Source organism: Talpa occidentalis, unplaced genomic scaffold (genome assembly GCF_014898055.3).
Source record: "Talpa occidentalis isolate TD23 unplaced genomic scaffold, MPIMG_talOcc4v2.1 talOcc4.4, whole genome shotgun sequence".
Lineage (NCBI taxonomy): Eukaryota > Metazoa > Chordata > Mammalia > Eulipotyphla > Talpidae > Talpa > Talpa occidentalis.
The window spans coordinates 116,239,025-116,258,935 of record NW_023604295.1 but is presented as its reverse complement, the minus strand read 5'-3'; the positions used below and the strand labels follow the sequence as shown (position 1 = coordinate 116,258,935).

Here is a 19,911-nt window from a genome sequence, read left to right as displayed (position 1 = left end):
TGTGGGAAAAAAAAAAAAAAATGAAAACTAGGGAGGGTTTTGAATGTGGTACCAGAACTCAGTGAAATGTATGCAGCTTCCCACAGATTGCATCTGACACTGCTAAATTATTCCTGCCTTCGTATTGCCCATTCCTTAGAGGAAGTTCTAGAACTACTCTATATATTTGGAAGTTCCATAATTCTCACATTCTTACCCAAAGTGTCAATGGATGGACAACATAGATGCTGTATGGCCTGCAACATGTAGGGGGTTGTACAGAGACAAGTTCGTCTTAGGCTCTGCCTGCTAATATGTTGACTGGAGACCAAATCCAGGATGTTATGATCAGGCTCCACCACTGTGTTTTCAGTAAAGATCAGGAAGTTATTTTTCTGTGACTTGCAAAGACAAAACAAAAGAACAGAGATCAGGATGCATTTTATTTCAATCAGGAGAGGCTAGTTTATAAGTTTTAAAAGGCTGAAAATTTTCATGGCCTAAAATAAGCAGGGAAATCTGCCTCAGACATAGCAATATTCTCAAGCAACTGAAACTGGGATTCAGAGAAAAAGTTTGCAAGAGAAAAATTTTAATGCTCTTTCATCTGATTGTTTTATGAAGGTAAGAGTCTTTTATATATGTATCATGGTTTCAATATGAATATTTAAAACCATTTAAAATTGCTTCCCCTCTTTCTCTGCATTGACGATGGTATCTTAATGTTAAAGACCGATTTTTCAAAATTTGACAATTTTCAGAAAGATAACTTCAATGCTTGGGAAGGAGACAATATTCAAGGAGTAACTTTGGTTAGGTCAGTTTACCCTCCTTGTATATGAAATGCCTTTATAGCTAAACACTTCAGTGATAACTGGTTTCTAACTATTCTAACAAATATATGGTTGACTTCAGGATATGCCCAGATTCCTGGTGCAATCGGTTATAGTTAGGCTAGTAAGTCTGTCCTCACATTTAGATAACTATTAGTCACTCATGATCAAATTAACTTACTTGAGGTCACTTTTGTCAGAAAGACTCAGTGTAAGTGGTAAGACCTTTAGAAAATAATAAATATTTGACTTACTACATAAGAGGAAGTCAACTGGAATTGATTGAGATAAATTCTGAAGAGTCTCAAGAATCTTCTTGTAGGAAAAAATAATAAATTTGCAATAGATCCATTGCTATAGCTGTTTCTTTCCTCAACTAGTCTTAGCTCCTCAGGACTAATAGAAGACAAACTATAGCAATTCGCAAAGTTGGAGTAGGAGGCAGAATGACGAAGAGGTAAGTGGGCTGAGAATACTGATGAGTAGTTTGGACTGATCAGGAAAGTAAGAGAGGTGAGGAGAGAAATTAGATCCTTAAATAATAGAAAAGGATCAAAATCTGGAAGTCATAATGAGGCAAAAAACATGTAAGGTGGGAGTAAATATGAAATGTAGGTGGAAGACTAATGAATGAGAAGTCTACCCCTGAGCAGTTTCTCCCACCCAATGTTTCATTCAAATGGGATCCCAGCTATGGTCACATATTCTACTTCAATTTGATATGACCTTTGAAATTATCAATGACAGAAGGAGATATCTAAACTAAAGCTCTGTTTGGTTCAATATTTTTGGCTTCAGAGCATTTGGAAGTTTGTTTTTGAGACAAGTTAAAATGTAACTGCCTCCAAACATTTAGCTTGCCAGCAGGACGCCTGTCTCTAGCTGACAGGACTGGCTGCCTCGTGTTGTTTGGGTTTCTAACCAGGTTGTCTGACAGCAGGGTACTTTTCAGTTTGATCAAGGACAATGGGCTCTAGATCAACGCTCATCATTTGTCAGGCTTCTCTTGCAGTTGGGAAAATCTCACAGCTTGTTGGCTCTTGGTTAAACTGGGACTAGGAGAGAGGCAAAGATGCAAAAATGACTTACTGGGTTATGAGTTACAGAGGAATCTTCTGGACTCAGTGTGGTATGATAGAAAGAGGTCATGTGTTATGTCAGGAGAACTGTATTTCAGTCCTCCTCTTCTGTCTACTTGGTGCATGTTGTAAATAATGTCATTTTATTTCACTAAGTCATGCTTTAATCATCCACATAGTGAAGGGGTAAAAAAAATAGTCTTTTGAGTTTATCCCTGATCAAATATCTGAAATGACATAGAAAATGGATGGGGATCCTCTCATGTGAGGACTTGGGAGATGAAGTAGGGATGAGCTGAAGTCTCCAAAGTAATATCTATTGTTGCTTTACTGCTGGTCAGATTACATTGTAAAATAAGTTAAGAATGAGTCAGTGGCAGTGAAAACCAGGATTCCAGGTCTCGCAAGGGAATCTGAGATACCAAGCATCTTGCTCAGTAAGATAGAACCTCCAAATGTCAGTGCACAGATTGAAGGATACCCTGGGACCCCCAAACTTGTATGCTCTAAAGGGGACTGAAAACCCATGTATACAAAAATAAAGCAAATTTAGTGTAAATGAACTTTAATAGGATTAATGTGTAGAGAGGGAGAATAACAAAGGATACTATTTTCCCAGTAAAAATACCCAAAGTTATCCATTCCCAGGGGTAAAAGCCCAGAGTTGACCCCAAGCAAGGCCACCGAAGCCTGAAATCTTGTCACAAGTCTAAGGGCCCTTCTAGTGGGGAAATCATAGGAAAAGAGAGAAAGGTGCCAGACAAGGAGCAAAATCAAAGTACAAATCAAGGTAATGGCTGCCATTGTCAGGAGCCCCATGAATCTCTTCCAAGTATCTCTTTAGGTCTCTACTCCATATGATCCAAGTCCCTGGTGCAAGTCCAAAGCCAAGAAACAAGCAGCCCTTCTCCACATCTCTCCAAAGTCTGTCTGTCTTCCTTGTTATATAGCTTCACCTGGCTGCTCAGCTCTACCCACTAGTTCCCAGTAGCTATCCAAGGTGGCTGTATGTAAATGGAAGCTTGCATGCATGTGGCTATGCATCTTTTTACAGCTACTAATATGGATCCTAAGAGGAACATGTTACCTCCCCCTTTTATTTAAAGATGCCTCTATTACATAAATAACAGGTTAAGCCTCTTCATAGGAAGCAGAGAGGGTTAGGGAGGCCTGTGCCTGGACAGTTACTAAGCTTAATAAATAAGCCCCAGTTCCAAGGAAGAGGCATTCATAGATTGCTGTTTTATACTAAGGATAAACTGCCTTGTATCCTCACATGTTAAGTATAACCAGAAATAAGCCAGATCACCACATGATGAATTCAGAACACACATGATACAGAATTGAGCAGACCGGGAGTCAATTCCAATTCTGGTACCAACTGATCATTCCTTCTGGTCTAAATTCATTAGCAACTTGAGGATAATTATGTCTTGCTAAGTTTTATGTGGATTAGAGATAATTTATGCAAAATGTTTGACACATGGTAAATATTTGTCAAATGGTATTCAATATTATCAATGAGATATGAGGAAAGGGACACAAATTTTAGTCCAAATAGAAATACAGATGCACTGTGATTTTGCCAGCTTGGCACATGTAAGTTATAGGAGAGCAAAAATTTGTCACCCGAAAATGGGTCTTAGTTTGATATAATGGGAGGGGCTCAGAAGACTACGTGGCGGTTACTTTTTGAAAAGATATTTACATGAAAAATTCTCCCTGTAAGGTATGTATCAGGAAGACCTTATCTCCTTGTCTCTTTTCAGTGGAGAAGACAGAACTTAAATCTGCATGCCTTTGTCTATGATGCTTTCCTGGGTTACCTCCCTAAATCTATCTGTTTTAATTAAGCTACTTAAGATGGTGTGTCTGAAGTCACATAAGCAAGTTACTCAGCTAACCTTGATCTCTCTTACATATATAGGAGTATACATGTTATGATTAACCTTCTTCTTGGGTTTATCTCTTATATATCTACCTAATGCTTGTTTGATGATTTGCCAGCCTAGAACTCAGAGTGGCAGGATGATTTCCTTTGCTACCCAACAAGGGATACTCCTAGATCCATAGGTGATTTTGTGGTGAGGTTTTTGACAGCCATATAGCAGTGTTCTTGGGATCCATATTAGCAACTGTAGAAAGATACACAATCAGGGCCTCCCTGGTGGCCCAAGGGGTTAAGCACAGCACTGTGAAGCTATCTGCAGCCTCTGCAGCACGAGTTCAATCCCCAGCCAGCCAGGGAGCAACCCGCATGGCGCAGCAGACCTCTCCTGGCTCGCCAACTGCTCCCCTCAGCAGTGTATTTCAGGCAGTCTACCTGTTCTGTTCCCCACTCTGGCTCTGGTGAATCCTTTCACCCCTTGCACTTCTGACATGTACCCTAGTTCTTACATGCATGAATAGATAAGTCTACAAAAAAAAGTAAAAAACAAAAAAAAGATGCCTGTGAGCTTCCATTTGGGAACTATAGACAAAACAAGGCCACTCCAGCACATCTATAGAAGAACATTAAGGGTGGCAATTTAATAGTTGGAACTGGGTGCCCAGGTACTTGTTTTGCACCTAAGTTTGTATATAAGATTACAAATGATTGGGGAAATGTTGATTGTGCATACCAAAGAATGGAAGACTTACAGAGTGGGGTGGGGATGGGGAGACAAACCCCTCTTCCCCCACTGTTGTCAAAGCTGAGTATAAAAACAAGCGAAGTTTTAACACATAAAATTTCATACTAGCTGGTGTATTAGGAATAATCTCAACCACTTCCTTCATAGTTAAAGATAATAGCATGGAAAAGAAAAGTTATTGGTTAAATGTAATCAGGATAAAGGGATACATATCTGTAAAATTTGATGTTAATTTCAATTTGTACTCCTATATATGTGCACAAGTGCACACACACACTGAGAAACAGGACTAAACCCAGTACAACAAGGTTTCTATTGGCTTTACACTCTTATACTATTCATTTAATAAACAGAATGACAAAGATTCTCTCCTTAACAAAACTAGTTACACTTTTCTGAACTCTTTTTTCAGCTAGGCCCTATTCCTGGTACTTCCTCAAGAGCCTAGTGTCAAGTGGGTTTAGTGAGAATTGCCCACCCTCAGAAAGGCCAATTTTCTTATCTTCCAACACCTCCCAGGTGATACCTGATCACCCTCGCCCAACTCTAGTAAGACTCCTATTAGGTCAATTTAGCAAAGAATAACCCTATCCACTTAAATTTCTATCTATAGACTCCTTCCCCAAACCACCCCCTACCTCTGCTTGACAATCAATTGCTGTACTTCCTCTTGATATTCAGAGTTCAGCGCATTCGCAATCTCTTTTCCCTGCTGCACAACCCTATTGTAGGAATTTCAGTACCTATCACAATAGTCCTGAATAAAGACTTTTTCTATTTTAATAAGTACAATGCTTTTCCTTGTAACAATGAACATAGAAGAATTAAATTTGGCTTCAAGGTAAAGATGGGCAGAAAATGGAAGGTAGACACCAAATAATTTTGTTAAATGTAATAGATTAAATTAAATATTTGTTAATTGTTTCTGGTGCTATTCAGAGATAAAAAGCTACTATTTTTCTTCTCTATGAGCTCCAGCCTAATATGTAAGGTAATTGTGTTTTATGCCAGTAATGCTGCTACTGGGAGTGGAAGGAACATAGGATAGGGGTAGATTGTTCCATCTAGTCAATAGATAAGTGGTCTGGAGTACCTGGGAAGGTGGCTTGAGGCTTGAGGTCTTTATCTTTAATAGAAAGGTAATAATACCTACTTCACTAGATTGCAGGGAGGATCAAATGAGTTAATGTAAGCAGAGGAGCTCTATAAACTTTAAGAGGCCTATACAAATGCTAATTGTTGCTATTTTCTTCTCCCTTAAGAGTGCACTTGGCCTTCCTGATGAAGCTTTATAGGAAGCAAAAATTGACACTGGGCTTTCAAAAAACTCTTTGAAATACAGTCTGTGAATTGATTTGAAGTTAAAAAAAAATAAGAATGGATGACTTTCAAAAAATAAATTTTCAAATATTCTACCTATTCCCCTTTCATACCTCATTGTCATTTCATGCTGTTTCACAAACTTCAACATTCTTTCTCACCTCCTCCTGGTGGGAATTTTCTTCCCGCTTCTCTTTTCCCTTCTGTCAATACAAAACTTCTGAAAGGACTGACTAGATAGGAAATCCCCAGCAGAGAAACTCCAAGAACATGGCAATTATGAAACACCAACAATAAAAGATTTATAAATGCATTATAGATCTCTGTGAAAAGTACTGAGCAAAATGCAAAGAGAAGAGAGATAGCAATAATACTTGGGTTTAGACCCCAAGGAGTATATAATATAAATACAAGGCATATGCAATGAAAAAAAACCTACGTTATGAAAATAAAATTATGTAAGTCAATAAAATGTAGTGAAACCAAACAGATATTGTTATAGGGCAGGGAGAGGGGCACCCCAGAGCCTGCAAACCTGCCTGCTCCAAATAGGTTCTGTCATCCACTGAATCAACACAAAACATATGAGATTTTAATGAAAAGGAACTTTAATACAATTAGTAAACAATACAGGAAAGGCAAAGAATATAGTTTCTAAATCAAGCACCCAAAGTTACCTGTTCCCTCGTAGATTAAAGTCCATGCAAGCAGGATTGGCCCAGAGCAAATCCCCAAAGCCTGTCACAAGTTTAAAGCATCTTCCAGTGGGGACCCACAGAAAAGGATCAGAAACAACCAGACAAGTCTGGAAGGAAAAGAGCAAAATCAAAATCAAGACAAAAACCTCCATTGTCACCTCCCCACGGGTCTCTCACCCACATCTGTGTCAACCAGTCCACGACCAAAAGGCAAGTGCAGTTTCTTCACATGTCTCTCTGCTCCATGTGCCTTCTCCAGGTCTCCTTCTGGCTCTCCATCCTTCTTTCTTCCTTCCTCAGTGTCCTCTGCAGCTTATTCAATCCCTGCTCAGCTACATCCTCCTTTCGAGTGGGGCAGGAAACCTGGAACCTCCCCCTTTCCTGGGACCACCCTGTGACAATATGACATCAAATCTTGGCTCTTCCAAGCTTGTGATTTTGGTAAATTAGTTAGCATTTGTCTCTTTAACTGTATATTAGGTATAGTAACAGAATCTCCTTCATAGGAATACTGTGGGCATTCAATGAGATAATACATATAAAGTTATTAGCATGATATCTAGTGCCATGTTGATAAATATGAACAAGCAATAATAATAATGGTCATAATGTTACAGAGTGGTCTCCAGGGAAAGGGGAGTTTCCAGATTCCCTGCCTCACCCAAGGGAGGGTGGAGCTGAACAGGGAGGGAGGAGGGAAACTGGAGAGGAGACTGGAGGAAGGAAGGAAGCAGGATGGAGAGCCAGAAGGAGACCTGGAGGAGGCACAGGACAGAAAGACATGTGAAGAAGCTACACTTGCTTCGTCTTGGACTGGTTCAAACAGATGTGGATGAAAGCTGGTGAGGAGGTTAACAATGGCAGCATTTAGCTTGATTTTGCTCTTTTTCTTGCAGACTTGTCTGGCTGTTTCTGACCCTTTTCTATGGGTCCCCCCCAGGAGGTGACTTAGACTCATGGCAGGCTTTAGGACCTCAGTGGTCCTGCTTTGGGCCAACCCTGTTTGACTGGGCATTTACCCATGAAGGGATGGGTAACCTCAGGTGCTTGATTTGGAAATTATATTCTTTGTCTTTACTTAGTTGCACACTAATTGTATTAAAACTCCCTTCAATTAAAGGTCTTGCGCACTAGAGTATGTTTTGTCTTGATAAGGTGGAGGGACAAACCTATTTAGAGCAGACAGGTTTGGGGTTGTGGGGTATCCTTCACCCTGTCCTCTAACTAGAATAATAATAGAAGTGAGATAACAACTCAAATGTCACAGGCAGCCAATGATGATGACCATGTGAGTGACACAGGATGAGACAGACCTGTGCTACTTGGGGTTGGGGGGAAGGGCTATGGGCAGGCATCCTTGGGATCTTCTGAGAAGACCATTACAAATGCTTTAGCACTTTCCCTGGTGATCTGCATGCATATCAAGGTTTGAGAAGTTTTATGTTAGAAAGAGTAAAAAATATATACTGGAAGTGAACACTGATTCTCGCAGGCCTGACCAGATCATATAAGTTTTTAATGTTTTTGGTCTCAGGAACCCTTTATGCTCTTAAAAATTATTGTATGCAGAGACTTTTATATACGCATCTTGTTATTATGTTTATTGCTTAACAATCGGAGGCAGGGCCTCCCTGGTGGCGCAGCGGTTGAGCGCTGGGTTGTGAAGCTGCCCACTGCCTCTGCAGCGCCGGCTCAATTCCCAGCTGCTCCCCGGCCACCGGAGGCAGGTCCCACATGGCACGCAGACCCCTCCTGTCGCCCGCTGCTCCCCTCAGCAGTGTACTTCGGTCCTTCTGCCTGCTCTGCTCCCTGCTCTGGCTCTGGTGAATTCTCTCACCCTCCCTGTACTTCTGACTGTACCCAGTGTTTGTATAAATAAAAAAAAAAAAAAATCGGAGGCAGCTGGATTTTCATACCTGTTTCAGCTTTCAGTCCGTTGAGTTATATTATTTTGGTTGAAATATTTGAGGAATTATTTGCTTCACACAAAATAATGTAGCTTGAATAGTTCTGAGTAGTTTACCTGTTATTTCACAAAAATCAGTAGCAGTTTCTTCAATTTGTGGAATCTCAAATTTAATCTGCCAACATTTAGAAGACTTGGAATGTCAATGAACAAATATTTTCCAAACCACCAATGCATGCTGTTTCAAAAACAGAACACGAGTTGAAGATCCACTAAAAGTAGACTAATGGATTTTAATGTGACAGTGTGAATGTAGACTAATGGGTTTTAGTCTGTAGACTAATGCATTTTAATGTACCAGTGCAAAAAGTTCATTGCACAAGTGTTTTTCCATGAGACAACGGTCATCATTTGGTTGCAGAAGTGTTTTCTGTGTACTTCTTATTTCCTCACACTGAATAATCAAAGGAAACATGTTCAGGATCAAATTAATAAAATTAATAGTTTTTTAGGTTTTTTTTTTAAGATTTATTTATTTATTTAGACAAGCACTGGGTACAGTCAGAAGCGCGGGAGGGTGAGAGAATTCACGAGAGCCAGAGCAGAGAACAGAACAGAGTGGCGACATACACTGCTGAGGGGAGCAGCGGGCGCAGCAGGAGAGGTCTGTGCGCCATGTGGGACCCTCGCCTGGTGGCCTGGGATTGAACTGGCACTGCAGAACCTGCGGACAGCTTCGCAGCCCAGCGCTCAACAGCTGTGCCACCAGGGGAGGCCCTAGTTTTTTAGTTTTATCCAGGGCATTCTTAAGTGAAACTGAATGCACAGTCATGGAATGCAGGGACTGTCAGTGTGATTCAGGATTAACACTAGGAACTAGCAGTTTTACCCTTCATTACTTTTGCACCATCAATGTAAATTTTAACATTATACAAAACAAAGGACATTGTAGCAATATTATAAAATAGTTTTATTAAATATTTAATAATTAAATGCCATTATTAATCAAATCATTACATTTAAAAAGTATATTATATTTTTTACCTCTTATATGGCCTTGAGAGGATCTTGGCTACTGTTAGCATGCAGGAATCCTGGGACCCACCACATTTGGATGTTCAAAAGGGGTCCAGCTACCTATGCACACAAAGACAGTACATACTCTTAGTGTAAAAGGATTTTAATAGAATTAGTGTGCATGGAGAGAGAAAAGAAGAAATAATATTTTCCCAATAAACCCAAAGTTACCATCCCTTCCTGGGTAAATGTCTAGCCAAATGGGTTGGCTTAAAACAGAGCTGCTGAGGTTCCCCTAAATTGCCATAAGTCTAAGGCACCTTCTGGTATGGAAGCATTGGAAGGGGCCAGTCAAGTCTGGGATGAAAGGAGCAAAAGCAAAGTACAAATCAAGGTAACAGCTGACACTGTCAGCCTCCCCACATAGCTTTCATTCATGTCTCCTCCAAGCATCTCTAGATGTCTCTCCTCCGTGTGTCTCCAAGTCTCCCAAATCCCTTGGCTTTGCAAATCCAAAGCCAAGAAAAAATCAATCTCTTCTTCCCTTGGGCTCACCAGCCTTATCTTCACCTGGCAGCTCAGGTTCTACCCTGCATTCAGTGAGACTACGATCAAACTTTGAAACCCACTGTACTGGAGCACTGATGGAAAGAGTTAGATGAGAAACTAGGAAAAATGAAGGGACATACAGGATAAATGGAATTATGCTAGTGGTGGGTAAGAGAAGAGGGTTCCACCACTCTACAAGAAGGAGAGCCTCTATAGTTCAGAAAAAACTGCATAGCTTGCTTTGCTCTGCCTCTAAATGCAAGCATATATAGAGAGGACACTTTCCATTTTGCTGGTTTATTGAATCACCCTCAGTGAAGCAGTCTCAACTTCAACTGATCTACAGTTTGCTTGCTAAATGAACTTGAAAATCTGGGCTATTAATTAAAGTTCAATATTCAAAGAAAAGATGAACGTGGGTAAATTTCTTTTTCCCACTAGGTCTAACTAAAAAAAAAAATTCCCTCTTTACAAAAGGAGGGAAAGATAATTATTTTTAAAGCAAATTGTCACTTTAGTTTTATAATTCATACACATTTTATTTTCCTATATTAATTATACTCCCCCCCACACACACACAGATACACACACAAACTCCAAGAGGTTAGGGATATCATTATTTTTGTTTTATTTAGTTTAGAGAAAATGTTCATACACAAGAAAAACCCAAGGTATTAGATATGAGATTGCAGGTCATCTTGGTTTCTAGATGAAGCAGTTATCTTCATGCACTTAGGGGTTTACATTCTACTCATTTCTTTATAATAGAAGAAAATGAGAACACTAATTCCGGTGTCTGGACATTTTATACCTAAATTTCACCTCTCCAAAAGGAGGAGTCTGTGAAATAGCAACCAAATGAAAGCTAGTCAGCTCTTGAAGAATCTTCAACATTGCTCATTAGAGTGCATTAGTACATATGAATCTTTAATACAGAGAATATCAAATAGGTAAATATTAACTGTGCTAGGATGTGAAGAGCCCTGGAATGCTTACTTTCTTGGGTTGTGGCCCTCTTTGACTCTTAGGTCAATCTGGACACTACAGAGGCCACATGTAGTATGTCTTGATCTTCCTCCCTTTCCACCACTAACACTAAGCAAGCAAAGTTCGCATCACTCCCTGATATACCTGTGTGGTTAGTTCTGGGCCATCAGTCTTGACAGCTGCTCCAGAGAGGGTTTGCTGCTCAGAAATGTACAGTGAGGTTCCTTCTCACAAGATGAGGCTTTCACAGCTCACGCCCTGGGCTCCTCTCATTTTCTCTGAAATAGACTTTAAGAGATGCTTCACTGCTTAAAACCATTAATGAAAATAACTCACAGGAGGACTTTGAAGCTAACATAGTTGAGCATGCCATTAGAGTCCTTTCAAAATCCTGCTCTGTGTGTATTTTATTTCCTAACTTGACTTGGGTATTTCCCCCCTATATGCAGAGGGATGAGACAAACTTTTTATAGAGACTATATAAAATTACAAAAAAAGGGGAAAAAACCCATATCACAAAAATTATCCATAATAAAAATTATTTAAAAACTTTAAAATGAGACCTAAATATAGGTGGCATTTCTTTTCAACATCATATGAGGGCAACAGACCATTCCAAGGAATATCTAGGATTAAATATACATAATATGAAACAAATACAAACTACATAATGAAAATTTTCTGATAGCATATTAAAGACATAAAAATACACTGGTAAAATTAAGTTTATAATATAATTTAAGCTTCTATGCCCAGAATATTATGTTTAGTATGTAATTTTACAAGAAATTCCTAAGTAGACATTTTACATTATTTTTTTTAATTCAGTCTTTGAAATATGGAGTATATTTTATATTACAGCATATCTCAGCTTGGGATAGCTATATATATTTCAAGTGTTTGAAAGGCATATGTGACTAGTGGCTGCCATATTGGACAACAAAGTCTAGGGAAAGTGTTTTGTTCAATTCATTATTTACTTTTGACTAAAGTTTCCAGATCTAGTCAAGTTTCAAGTTCACTTGTAGATTTTTGTACAGTAGAAACTCAAATAATTTCTGTCCAATAGGAAATATAATATCCATAAACATCTGCTATAGAATATTACCCATGTGATATCTGACCAAGCAATCAGATCCTAGCATTCTTTTGTTAAATTACCTATAAATATGTAGTTCCTTGAACATTCTTTGAATCAGGCTTAGTATCTTATTAGTTCCCTCATTATTTAGTAAATTAAACAAAAACATGGATATGTGTTCATTTTATATTTTCATGGGTCATGATTGAAAATTCTACTTTAGCAATTTCACTGCCCAGAGGCACTATTAAAGTTGCTATCTTTTATTTTCTTATAGCTCTTTCTCTATATAGATCTTTATATATAGTGTCATCATTTCTGTTTGTATTTATTTAAGTGTTGAAAATATTGCATTAAGTAAATTCAGATATACTTTAGTTTGTCTGAAATGAAAGAATTTCATTTCCAGGATTTTTGATTCCTTTATCAAATTACCCTTCTGAAATATTTTATCACATTCTTATCATCATATTGTAAAAGTTCCTGATTTCTTGCTGTCTAGAAAACTCTGTATAAAAATAGATAATATTTCTCTCTTTTTATAAATCTAGTATAATTTTGTCTTATTACAGTGGCTAAAATATCCATAGTAAGAGTAGTAGTAAAGGGAGCTTTCTTTGTTTTATGTTTGACTTAGGAACAAAAACATTAGCATTTTTACCTTAGAGGAGATGCTTGTTTTTGCAATTGTTCTTTTATAATATTAAAGACATAGTCCTCTACTCTTATTTTAGTAATCATTTTTAAAAATTGAAATAAAATCTGAACTCTATCAAATAATTTTCCTTTGATCTATTAATATCATAAATTACACATATGCTAATATTTGAACATAAGTTCTTATATTAAACCTTAACAAAATATGTTGTTCTTCTAAAATAGCAATGAATTTGATTACCTATTATATTTCAGTATATTTGGCATCTATATAAGTGACATAGGTCTAAATGTTTTATTTTTAAAACAATTCAATCACAATTTACTGTCAGTCATACGAACTTACTAAATGAAACATAAATCCTTCAATTTTTTTTTTTTAAGATTTATTTATTTTATTTATATAAGCACTGGGTACAGTCAGAAGCACGGGAGGGTGAGAGAATTCACCAGAATTCACAATCTGGATGATAGTGCTCCCAGAGCGGGGAGCAGAGCAGGCAGACTGATGAAGTACACTGCTGAGGGGAGCAGTAGGCAGCAGGAGAGGTCTGTGTGCCATGTGGGACCCTTGCCCCGTGGCCGGGGATCGAACCTGCGCTGCAGAGTCTGCGGGCAGCTTCGCAACCCAGCGCTCAACCGCTGCGCCATGGGGGAGGTCCAAAGTCCTTCACTTTTGTTGAAACTTTAGGAATCATTCAAATAGTAACAGATTATGATAAGGATTTTCTTTTCTTTGAATATTTGAAATGATTCTCTTATAAAGCCCAAAGGCATCTTCCCTAGAGGTTGTTCCTTCATAAACTTCTAAAATTTCTCTCACATTTTTTCCAGTTCACATCTTTTCCAAGTTTCTTCCTCTGTTTGAGCCATTTATAAAGCCTTCAATATATTAAATTGCATTAAGATTTATAATTTGGGGTTTTAGATATGTATTATTTATAGTTATATACAGAAACATCCTCTATGCAAATGTATTATGATCTATATTTGTATCATCTCTCTTATTTAACCAGTGATTTGTCAGTTTTATTTGTTAGAGCATCTATTTTTGATTGAAATTCATCAGATTTTGTTCCTCTCACCTCATCTTTTGTTTTATTTTTCTTTGGGGCCAATAAGAAGCCATTGGTGAGTTTTAACAGGGTGGTGGCCTGAGGAGGTCTGTGCTAGGCTGGATCATGCTGCCTGCTGTGGGGTGATAGTGTCAGGAGGAGAACCCTAAAGACAAGCTGATCTCTCAGTCTCACTGCGATCGTCAGAGCCCAGCTGTTGGGCAAGAGAGACACAGGCTGTATAGGAGGTCAAAATTGAGAGGAGAGCCAACTCAGCCACAGACTAATGCTGATCTCTCATGGGAGACAGAGTTGCAGGGAGCAGCAATATTAGAGGATTTTGTCTGATTCAGGCCAACCTCAATATCATGGATATGAACAGCATAATGGGCACTTTTCCGAACAACCTGAAGCAGACATGCTGATCTGTTGAGATGGGAGTTTAGCCAGCATCTGAGACTAAGAGACATAACCTCAAACCCACAATAGGGGAAATGGCAGACAGGCTAGCATGAAGAAGTCTGTGCATTTACAACCCCAGGGAACCTGATTGGCATGAGGGATGTCCTTTGGAATTGTGCATTGCTGTGGACCCTACTGTTCTGGGAATCTGAATAATTCTCTAGTCCCAGTAAGGAGCTGGAGACAGAAGAGCCTTAGGCAGAAACCAACACATGTTCACTGGGATAATTTGGTGAGGGGATGAGGAAGTTATAACTCAAGAGATGTTAGGGAACACTGCACTTACACAAGAGTGAAGTCCTACAAAATGTAGACCAATTCCAGATATGAGCCATACTGATAGTGAGATTTTTATTGTACTCAAAGCACAATAAAATGGGTCTATCTTAGGGTCCTGAAGGTCATGCTTCTGCACCTCTATAAACCATACACCTTATTTCCTTCATCTTTTCTCTAATCCTCTTCTTTGTTTTTTAATGTCTTTCTCCCATTCATCCTCCTTTGTCCAAGTCTTCCTCTAACTTCTGATTCCCCAAGCTCTGTGGTTGTCTCTTGGTGCTAATGAAGGCATCAGGCTCTGGTTACCACCTCCTGAGAAGCAAAGCTAAGCTGATGTGCCTCCTGGCTCAATAGAAGGCTATCCAGAGACTCATTTCCAAGCATTTATCTGCCACAGAACAATGGCATCTGCTGCTGAGAAGAAATTAAAGCTACTGCTAAGTAGAGCAGCACAGCAGATAATAGTCTTGTTGAATAGGGAGGGTGTTGGATGGTGATGGCTGGTAATCCAGGATGGATAAGGTCTTACCCATACTGCCTGCAATCCCGTAGCAGCTGGCTGTGTGGCTGCTGAGGGGTCTGGCACTTCCCATAATCCTGGATGCCAAAGAGCAGCTTCAGGTGCTGGGGGGAAATCTAGTGAGTCAGGAAAGAGCTTGACCAGAACAAACTCTCTCAGCATATCAAAGTGGAACTGGGAAAAGAAACATGTGGGAAGGGACAGTTTTAAGGGTAGGAGAAGAGTTTAACCAAATTTACTCAGTGAGATCAAAACCAGGATATGAATAGGATGTGACAACCCTTCCCATTAAAACAGGACCCTTGTCAAGTAAAATAACCCTCATGGCTAAAAACCCCACAGCAGGGCAATCGACCTCTTGGTCATTTGGCAGTTACAGAAGCTAAAACCCAACTCCAATTAAATTTTCAAACAAGACATAAAGCTTTGTAAGTAACAAACATTATTATTTCTCTGAGGCAAAGGCTTATATTTTTCCCTTGTGCCCTTGTAACAATGAATTACTGAGTTCCCTCTCTGGAGGATAAGCTATGAAGCTTCTAACTCCTCTGACCTTGCTCTCTTCGCTCCAGGTCACCAGCGAGGATTGAAAAGACAGTGAGGTTCTCAGCCATGGGCACCAAAGGGCGTGAACCTGAGTTTGAGTATCAATTTCCCCACATATTAGCTTATGTGACTTTTGTATAATCACTTAGATAATTTTGTTTTAAATATTAATAGCAATTTTATATATATATATATTACAGTTTATGTGAGGGTAATTGAAAAAACATTATGTGAATGAATTCAGCACAGTGCCTGTACTATTTCAGGTAGTCAGCAAATATGAATTCCTTTCATTTTCTGCATTAAAAATCTCTATATCCCCAGAAACGATAACAGCACTTAAATGCAACACATGGGTATGTAGCTTAATATATTGAACACCACGAGCAATGCTCTCCAACAAACCATGATAGCTTCTGAATGTATTACCATTACTTAGTCCACTAGGAAAACAAGAGTGCACAACTGAAGTGCATTTATTTCCTCAAAAATATATCGTAGTCATCCCCTCTGCATTAGGTACTGTTGGGATACAGTGATGAGAAAGATAAATGTGGTCCTTACCTGTATCACTCAGGATGCTCTTGGTTCCAGGTATGAGAACGCTCAGCTCAAAAGGACTAAAATGATAGGAAGGGATTACTGCCTCACCTAATGAGAAGAGTTGAGGCAAACACAGCTTTGTGAGTGGTTAGATTCATCACTTCATTGAGTTCACCAGGGATTCTGTTTCTTTCCATTTCCTCGCTGCCCTTTATCCTTCTACCACAAAACAGGTTGCATTCCGTCAGGGTAGAAGGCTACCAGGGTTATACGCTTTCTCTTCCCTATGCAGAAATTTCCATGCTACAGAAGTTTCCAGCCAACCTCTCCTTATAGCCCATTGGCCTTAATTGAATCATACCCATCCTGAAGTTAGTCATAAGAAGCTTAACTACATTCTGAGAGATCTGTTGCAGGCTGTATTGTTGTTGTACAAACATCATAGAGTGTGTTTACACAAACCTAGATGGTGTAACCTATTTCACAGCTGGGTTATCCAGAGGGCCACCATCATCCATGCAGGCCTTCATGGACAGAAGTGTTGTTATATGGTGCGTCGCTGAATAACAGATGGGATTGTGCTGAGTAGTGAGGCTTGAGCCACATGCCATATGTTAGAGCTGGGGTACAGTTACCTAAAGAGGAAGCCCACAAACTGAGACAAGGGCCAGGAACAGCCAATAAACCCTAGGTTGTCTAGGGAAGGAAGAGGGAGGCTGTTGGAAGGTAACGTCAATATCACCTCGATGCCCTCTTATCTGCTAGTGGGTTTTGTTTGATATTGCAAAGCAGACTTTGAGGCTGGAAAGTAAAATTCTGTGCTGCTTTCATAGGGAGAAATGTGTGTCAACAATGAACAATGTCACTTTACATTTAATTACAGTCATTTAATAAATTGGATAGCTAGCATTCAATAGGTGGTGATAGGTACTGTGAGACATGCAGACAAATATGAGACTTGAGCCACTATCAGAAGCAACAGGTACAAAAGATAAAATTTTTATTCACTGGGGCCTCCCCGGTGGCGCAGCGGTTGAGCGCTGGGTTGCGAAGCTGTCCGCAGCCTCTGCAGCGCCGGTTCGATCCCCAGCTGCTCCCCGGCCACTGGAGGAGGGTCCCGCATGCGCAGACCTCTCCTGCCACCCGCTGCTCCCCTCAGCAGTGTACTTCGGTCCTTCTGCCTGTTCTGCTCCCTGCTCTGGCTCTGGTGTATTCTCTCACCCTCCCGCGCTTCTGACTGTACCCAGTGCTTGTATAAATAAATAAAATAAGTAAATAAATCTTAAAAAAAAAATTTTTATTCACTTAGGAAATGATCAATGGCAAAACGAGGCCATGGGGTGAGTTCCCAGCAAACAGAACAGGCACTCACTGATTTTTATAGACATGTAGGTTTTAAACTTTGACATGTCTAAGAATTACCTGGGATGTTTGTTTAAAATGCAGATTCTTTTTTTTTTTTTTAAAGGTTTATTTATTTATTTATACAAGCACTGGGTACAGTCAGAAGCATGGGAGGGTGAGAGAATTCACCAGAGCCAGAGCTGGGAGCAGAACAGGCAGACTGATGAAATACACTGCTGAGGGGAGCAGTGGGTGCGGCAGGAGAGGTCTGCTGCACCATGTGGGACCCTCACCCGGTGGCCAGGGATCGAACCGGCGCTGCAGAGGCTGCAGGCAGCTTCGCAGCCCAGCGCTTAACCACTGCGCCACCGGGGAGGCCCTAAAATGCAGATTCTTAACCCAACAATTCTGATTCAGTGATTTGAGATGGAGCCCAGGAATCTGATTTTTTTTTTTAAACCCACACTTCAGTGATTGCAATGCAAAGAGGACACTACTGCGGTGAGGTAGTTCTGGGCCTGGGGATGTCAAGAGTTCTCAGGGGTCTATGAGGAAAATGGGGGTCCTGGCTTCCTGCTCTGGGGTAGACACTTGGATTGGAATGGAAGGAATGAGTTTACAGATTAGGATGGTGTCGAGAGACAGCAAAAGTAGAAATCTGTTCATTGTAATAGTCTTTGTGTGAAATGATATGGAATTGGTCCAGACAGCATAAAAAGCAAGAAAGAAGTTGCTATCCAAAAGCTTTTCATCAACAGCTATGGTTACTCTGCAGATAATTTATGCTCCATAGAAAAGCTGATAGTATGCTTTAATTTATTTAAAGAAAATGTGAATGGATGAGAAAAAGGAAGCCAAGCTTGCCATTAGGATGCTTCCATACTTCACTCTGTTGTATAAAACAGAGGAAAAAGTCTTAGAACTGAAAAAAAGCAGATGGGTTTCCAGCACCATTTTTTTGATTCCTAGTTTCTGTGTGATACTGGGAAGATCCCTTCTTTGCAGCAATCTCCTCTCTAATAAAACAAAGGGGTTGGAGCAGAATCTCTGCTATCTTTGGTTACTATGCCAGAACATCCCTGTAAGCACCTTGATGAGAACTGTAATGTCAATTTAATTTACTCTTTAAACTGTTAAAGTAAGTATGGCTAAAATCAAAGTGTACATTGCACTCAATGTAAGAGTAATGGCATGCTTTCTAATTATCTGTCCAAGCAATGTAACCATATTTAAATTTATGATGAGACCAGCACATCCATTGGGCTGATCAGGTTGTAGTAAATTATAACTTATTACTGCCCTTTATATTAATTTAATATAAAGACATCCCTTTGACATTAGCCACAGACATTTTATCAGTATATCAATGAGGTCCATTAACACAACAAAATGGTATCACAAAATGTCAAAGTTCTGCACTACTCATATAACCTTGTAAACACTGTGCTTTGTAGCTAAGGAAAAATTCAACTTTGTTATCTCTGGAACAGACCCAGTTCTCTCCCGTCTATAAGTGAATTCAGAGGAACAAATTAAAAGGCCATGACAATTCTTTCATGAGGATTTTGGATACCCATTGCTGGCATGTGTGCACTGTACCCCAGCGAAGGCCAAGCTAAAATTTAAATTTTTGGACTAATCTGTTTGTCATTTGAAGGTCGTATTTTCCTTACAGAGAGATTATTCTCTTTTCCACAAAGAAATTTCAAAGATTTTATTACAGGCAAATCCCTAAGTATTTAAAAATATGAGTATCAAGATCTAGAAACTCTATACCCAAATTTTCAGAAAGATGGTGTTGCTAAAATATTAACAGCTAGCTTTTTGAGCCCCTCTAAGATGACAGGGCCTGTGGTAATAACATTACTGAAATTCTTTTTAATCCTACTAATTAACCTGCAATATAGGTATCATCTATGTCTAGCTGAAGCTTAAGGAGATTAAGTCAATTGTCCATGGTCAAACACGAGTAAGGACTCAAATCTACATCCATGTGACTCCAAGGCACATCATATTTCCACTGAAACCCAACGCTTAAAAAATTCACTCTAACAGCACATCATCCCCTGAATCACTCCTAATTGTAAATGAGATAAGTAGCTTACTTTGCTTCCAAGACTAGTATATATTTTCTTTGTTTTCATTGTGAATAGGTATAGTTAGTGATGTATATTTTACTCATCATTATAAACACATTCAAAATACAAAAATGCCTAATTACACAAACATACCCTTGGCTAAACTAGAACCCTTTGTCTTGAAATGTTCCAGGCTCTCACTCCACACATCAGATGGTCACAGCCCCAGCTGACACCTTGACCGTGAGAGTCCCGGGTCTAGAACCACCTAACTGGGCTGCTTCCAAAGTTCAACCTTCAGAAATTGTGTGAGATAATCAACATTTATTCTTCTTTAGGTCACTA

General features: G+C 39.4%; 1 long non-coding RNA gene across 1 annotated transcript in view; it reads left to right on the top strand.

Moving 5' to 3' along the window:
- The first annotated feature begins 401 nt into the window (after positions 1 to 401).
- The window catches only part of LOC129146776 (uncharacterized), a 45,046-nt gene continuing 25,536 nt past the window's right edge, over positions 402 to 19,911 (top strand). Inside the window, exon 1 of the long non-coding RNA XR_008553978.1 lies at positions 402 to 603. This is a non-coding gene — a long non-coding RNA (uncharacterized LOC129146776). The remainder of the gene's footprint in view (positions 604 to 19,911) is intronic.